We start from the raw sequence: 7000 nt of genomic DNA, 5'->3' as shown, positions 1-7000 counted from the left end.
CCTTTTTCGCCCTCATTGTAATAGACTTAAAAAAATTCCCTTCCTTCCCCCCCCCCCCCCCGACCCCCTCCACACACACATACTTCCTGCCCCATTGAAGCTGGGCTTGGCTGTGACTTGCTTTGACTTTATGGTAGACCAAGTGTATACCTCACCTCCTTGATGAAGGGCTTGGCCCTGTGACTTGCCTTGGTCAATGGGATATCAGCAGGTATGATGTTAACACGTCTTCTTGTGCTTCTCCGATGGTCATGAGAAACATGTCCCAACTGACCTGTGGTGCAAGAAGGATGAGAAACGAATGTGTGTACTTGGATCTGACCTGCAGCTTAGAGTCAGGCTTAGCCTGGGTCAGTGGCCTACAGTCACATGGGTGAGTGAATGACTGGTGTTTTAAGCCACTGAGTTTGGGATGGTTTGTTATGCAGCATTAACGTGGTAATAGGTGACTGATACAACCACCAATGCAGGAGCGCCTGTTTTTCTGGCACTTTAGGATTCAGAGTTTCTTCCTTCAGGAATTACTCCTGGATTGACTGTGCCTGCATCTCTGTGCATCTACTCTGTGCTCCTCTAGCTCTCACTGACTGCCTTTTTGTTACTCTTTGAGGGTACTCTCTTGCCATCTCCCATGTGGGCTCCATGCCTTGTAAGTGTGCTGTGAGCTTGAAGAGGCTGGACTGGGGCTAATGTATCTCTTTCCTGTCACTGTGTTCCTTTAGGATCCAGGTACCTAGGAGTCACCCAGTGTCACCCAATGCCCGAAGAAGAGTGCATGGCAGCTCTGATGTCCCTGAGTTCTTCACCAGGAATTGTCTTGGGCTCCAATGTCATAGTCTGTGTTTCCAGTGTGTCCAGGGGCATCCAGGGGACAGTTATGAGTGCACCTATGCACTTGGCCTGCTGACCTCACCCACCACCTGAGTTTCAGCAAAGCTATTTCCACCACTGGACTTGTTCCCAGGAAATGCCATGTACCTGGAGTTACCGGGCTCCATGCCCGTCTTTATGGGTGTGGGGAGAACAACTGTTTCCTGGTCGATAAAGCTGTGGGCATCCTTTGAGGAGGCTGGTGTCCAAAACATACTCATCCATTTCATTGAAACAACTTTGAAGTTAGAGACAACTTCCCCTTTTGGCACGTCCCTGCCATGGCCTCGCTGCTCCCTTTGCCTAGACTGTCCCCCTCCCTCCAGCACACAAGGCCAGAGGTCTCCTCCACCTGCCAGCCCTGTCCCAAGGCCACTTCCTCTGGGAAGCTTTCTTCTCGTCCTCAAGCAGAATCCATTTTTCGCTCCTCACTGTTCCCATAGCCCTTGATTTATTCATCTTTTTGGACACTTGAAATCGTCATATTCTAGATATTTGCACAAACACCCTTGATCTCTTCTAGACTGTGAGCTCCTTCGGGGGCTGGGAGGTCCCTTTGTGTTTCCTGGTAAATAGAAATCTCTCAGGGACTGCTCATGGGACAGATTTGAATTGCTGTATCCCTCACTCTCTAGGCCCCTCATCCCCATGCACCCTGGCCTCTGTTCCCTCACCCCCTGGCCCTGTGTGGTCCCAGGCAGCCCGGGGTGGTTTTTCTCCATCTGGCCCTTTGCTTCTGAGCTTCTCTTTTTCATCCAGAGTCTGTCTCTGGGCCTTGCTAAATGATGGCCAGACTGCTGACAACACAGTTTCAGGTTCACAATAAGTACTTAGAACATCCCCTCAGTGCTCTAACACAAAGGTAAAAGTTTCCAGTCCCAAATCACACTGACAGAGGAGAAACAGGGTGAAGAGAAGGGGTTGAGGGATATCACAAAGGGGCTTTGGCCATACCCCAAAGTCAACTTCAAACCCCTTGGCCTTTTAAAGACAAAGTAAATCCTCTGTACCAAAATAGCCTCAGGTGCCCCTAGTCAGAGCTCTGGAAACACATCCCTCCCGGGTGGGGGACACTGTGAACATGCCGTGGTGGGTGTCCAGCCCAGCATCCAGCCTTCCCCAAGCCTCTCCACCCAGGGCCAGGGAACGGGGGAGGAGGGAGAAGGAAGCAGGGGAGGGAAATGAACCACCCTGCACTCCCTCCTGCCTGCTTTCCTCTGCAAATATTCACGTGCTCCCTGTCATGTGCTAAGCCCCATGGGTGTCGAATGGTGAATGTAGTGGGGAGACCCTTAGACAAGGCTATTGCATCGTTTACATTTCAGTTTTCACTGGGCTCAGCTGTACACAACAGAAAACCCAAGAGACTGTGGCATAAACAAGGGGGGAGTTTTTTTCTGTCTTACTTGAAAGAAGCCCAGAGGTGGTGGGATCAGCCTGCTGTGATGGTTCCTCCTCACAGCCTTCAAGGACACCACACCTTTCTGATTTCTGGCCCACCATCTTCAGCTCATGACTTATATCCTCAAGGTGGCCTCATCACAAGTGGCCATCAGAGCTCTACCCAACAACCGTACATTCTAGGCAGAAGGACAAGGAAGGGAAAAGTGCAAGAGTTCACCTTCTAGCGGACACAGTGGGTCAGGTTGATTTGAGTGAAGAGAAATGGCATTTAGAGGGGTTTCTGAAGAGATAAGGGGCAAAGGTAAGAGTATGCAGGTAAGGGTGACATCTCGAGTGAGTAGATGAAAACTGGTGGGAGGCACTCCATAGAGACATTGAAGGTTTGAGGACAGCAGAAACCCAGTCCTTTGTTGCACAAAGATCGATGTATATACTCAAATTAGGACACTTGGTAGATGGTGCAAAGGGCTAAAAGTAGAGTTTCCCAGAGGATGAGACAAATTCCTGGATGAGAGAACTACTGAGAGTTGTTAAGGGATGCTGGTTATCAAGGAGACAACCATTCCTTCCCTGGGAGCCCTTGGCCTCTGGGCAGGGGCAGTCCTCAGGCTGAGGATGTTCTTTCTGATGGTGGTTCTGGCAGACTTCTAGATGGCCCACTGGTGGGACAGGGATGTGAAGGAGGGCTGCTGAGGAAGCCAACTGTTTCTAGAGAAAGGTAGATCTCTGGGGCTGACTTGGAATCATAAAATGTAAGGGCTGGAAGGTAGCCTAGAGACCGTTTAGGGAATTCTTTCTTAAACAGATGAGGAAACTGTGTTGCCAAGGTCAAATGTGTTGCCTCAGCTCACCCGACTAAAGTAGTGAGAGACAGAACACAGGCCACAAATTGTGTGAAAACATTTTGGAAAATGGTGGAGGGTTGACCAGGTGCCATGGGACATAGGGAGTGGTCAAGAGGAAGGGGTGAGGTCAACTGACATGGGACACCCACTCCCTGGTCAGCATCATCCATAGGACGGACTGTCTGTGTACCTTCCACCGCAGTTGAGGTCTGCCCCAGGCACCCGAGAAGGAGGATACCCCCTTGCTGGACATTTTAATATCTCTTTCTTCTGCCTTTTTCCTTTACTCTCCCTCCAGAGCACATTCCCCCTCCCCCCCACCCCCTTCTGCCTCCATCATATTGAATCACCAGGGTGTGAAATATAATAAAGCATCGTACCGTTCAATCTGTCGACTATTCCTTAAAGGTGTACCCCAGGTAAATATCCCCTTGGCCTGTGAAAAATGAGCTTACCTGCAACAAATGACTTTGATGAACCTCAGGAACCGGCCCTCTATCATTCTTTTCCAATTGGCTTCCCCAGCCAAGCATGGTTTCCCTGGAGAAATTTGTCTTGCTGAAGGAAGAGTTTCTCTAATTCGCTTCCCTCCCACTGCCCCAGCTTCCCTGCCTAGGTGCCCCTTTATCCGGCCACCCCGGTCAGAGATGTCTTTCTTCAGGAAGCCAGGGAACTCGTCACAGTCATCAAACGTTTCACCAACTCGATCAAAATCAGAATCCAAATTAATCAGTCCTTCCAGGAGCACTTACTGGATGTGGCAGATGGGAAATGGACTCAATCTGGATCTGTTAAAGTCGGCTTTAACCCCTGCTTCACCACTTCCTAGTTCTGTCACCTTGAAAACTGTCTTCTGCACTCCAGTTTCCTCACCTGGGTCTTGGGGACAGATAACAATACCTCATCTTCCTCCTTCACAGCATTGTCTGAGTATCAAACACATTTTTACATGTGAAAATGCTTTGAATTATGTAGTGATATGCAAACAGAAGTCTTCCTATTATTATTATGGATCTACACTCGTTAGACGATGAAAGAAAAGTTTGTTCATTTACTCAACAAATATTTACTGAGTGCCCGCTATGTTCCAGGCATTGTGCGAGGCACTGGGGGTCATTTAGGGAATAAAAGGGACAAAATTCCTGCTCTCGTGGAGTTTAATTGTATTTCCTTACAAACTAGTTGTGATGACAAAACCAACATGCATAGGAACCAACTCCAGGACAAAAGCCTGTACTATATATTGGTGAATTAAATAATGTATCTTAAAGTATACATTTCCTTTATCTGAGCCCTCCTTAATGTGCTATGATGTGTAATTTTATTTGATCTTCAGAACAACTATACAAGCAAAATATTTTTCCAGCAGACGAACCTGAGGCTAGGAGAGGGAAATAATTTGCCTGCAGTCACGAAGCAGAGCCGGGGCGGAGGCTGGGTCTCTCAGACTTCCCTGAGCAGCTTCTCCTCGTGCCTGTCAGCCGGGGGTCTGCCAGCTGAACTTGTTCTGTGAGGTCAGGGTCACTCTCGTGGCTGCGGTGGTGTCAGGAGAAACTTCAAAGAAGTTGCCTCGCACTTGCCTTTGAAGGAAAGACTTAGCATCAGCACGGTGGGCCGAAGAAGACATTCTCGATAGTGTGGGAGCTATGCCAGTAGCAGGGGTGGATTAGCCTGGCTGCATGGAAACCAAGATGGGAGAGTGAGGTTGGGCAGAGGCAGATTATATAGGGGCTCAAAGTGAAGGCTGAGGGGAGCATTCCTGTGCCGACAGGGGGTGGAGGGCATCTTGCCATTCCAATAAGAAGTGGACCATCTCCCTGCTCAACAGTTTTATTCCACAACTTTCTGCAGAGAGAGCATAGTTAGCTGTCCCTAACTAGCTGAGTGAAGCTGGGTAATTAACATCCTTTCACTGGGCCTCAGTTTCCCCATCTGTAAGAGGAAGAGGTTGAAAGAGAAGGATGCTGAGTCTCCTTCTAGCTCTGAGATGACTTGATTCTGTGATTCCATAATGAACTCAAAAGCAGGTACATATGCAGATCACAGTCATGTACCTGCCAGGGCTTTTTTCCTTCTCGGCTGTTGGCTGTTGTAATATTAGATAAGTGCCAAAACTTCTGTATTCTCAATATAAAAACATCGAGAAGATTAAGCCACAGCCTGACTCATAACAATGTGGGCATCCAATTCCAGCTTTCTGATGCAGCCACCACTGTTATAAGAAAATTGGAAAGTTTAATATTTGCAAAAACAAACAAATAATTCCCCCTCCCCCCACCTTGAAGGAAGCTGAATGTTCTCTCTTCTCAGGTTCTTGATACATGGAGCTTTATTTGGGAACATCTGAGATTTCTGGAGACATGCTGTGGTTACAGCCCTCATTAGGGTCTAGTCTCTCCTTTTAGGGTCAGAATCAGGTGATAGATCTGTGGCCTCTGTAAGAGGTTGAGCCCCCAAGAACAAACCTTAAAAAGAATTCACATAGATCAGATTAGTAATTACAGAGCTAATTTGAGCCACTTTGATGGACCACTTGTGCAAAATGATGATTGATGAAGGTGATAATGATGATTCAACACATTTAGTGCTGACTATGTGCTAGGCAGGGTCCTAAGCACTTGACTTGCATTAATGCATTTAATGTTCCTCACAACCCATGAGGCGAGTGCTACTGTCATTGTTATTTTTCAGAGGACCAGAGAGGTTAAGAAACTTGCCTGAGGCCACACCGCTAGTCAGAGATGCAGTTGGAATCTGAATCTGGCTCGAGAGCACTGTTCTCCCGTGATGCTCCACTGACTGGCAAGGACTCCGGCTGCTGCTGTCGGGAACCATTTTCCACCTTGCGTGTTCATTCACCCTCTGTGGCTCTTCCTTCATTCTTCAAGCAGAATTGCATCACACAACAAACTGAACGACTTACTCACTTGGGCATCTGACCAGTAGACTTCCCATTCCACCATTGTTGGGCAACATCCTGTGCCACGTGCTAGGGATGCAAGATGAAGACTGGCTTTTTCCCTGGGGATTTCACATGCCAGTGGGGGAGGAAAGAGGCTGCAGCCCAGTGTGCTGGGGGCACACTGGGCCCAGGTGGGGAGTGACATCCTTTGCAAGGCAGTGCAGGACAGGGGGCTCCTCCAACCCTTCTTCCCTTCTCACCACCAGGTTCGCTCACCTATGGATCCTCCAGCTTGTAGGGCCAAGTGCATCCTCTCTTGCTCTCCAGTGCCGACCCCACTACCTTCTTCCCTCTTGTCCCCAACATACCTCTTCTTGGTGGCCTTACCTACTTCTGCTCACCCTTCTGCGGTCAGTGCCCATTGCCTTACTGACGATGCCCCAATGCTCAGGACCAGGGTGATTCTGGCTGGAACCTCCTCTTAGCATCATCACATGGGTAAAACTGTAAACCAGGAAATTTGAGCTGTTGTGGGTATATTAGTCAGGGTTCTCCAGAAAAACAGAACCAATAGGATGCACATATATACAGGAAGATTTTTAGCAGGAACTGGCTCATGTGATTTGGGAGGCTGACAGATCCCAAGATCTGCTGTTGGCAACCTGGGCACCCAGGAGAGAGCTCATGGTGTAGTTCCGGTCTGAGTCTGAAGGCCTGAGAACCAGGGGGGTCAAGGCTGTTGCTTGAACTCTGAACTGATGCTTCAATCTTAATACAAAGGTCAGAAAAAACAAAACAAAGCAACAAAAACCAATGTTCTAGCCCAAGCAGTCAGGCAGGAGGAATTCCTTCTTACTCAGCATTTTTCTTTTTTTTTATTTTATTTTATTTTATTTTATTTATTTATTTTTTTCCTTGCGTTATGCGGGCCTCTCACTGTTGTGGCCTCTCCCATTTGCGGAGCACAGGCTCCAGACGC

Source organism: Lipotes vexillifer, unplaced genomic scaffold, assembly GCF_000442215.2.
Source record: "Lipotes vexillifer unplaced genomic scaffold, Lipotes_vexillifer_v1.1 scaffold36, whole genome shotgun sequence".
Taxonomy (NCBI): domain Eukaryota; kingdom Metazoa; phylum Chordata; class Mammalia; order Artiodactyla; family Lipotidae; genus Lipotes; species Lipotes vexillifer.
The sequence above is the reverse complement of the archived record's forward strand: the minus strand, read 5'-3'. Positions refer to the sequence as shown.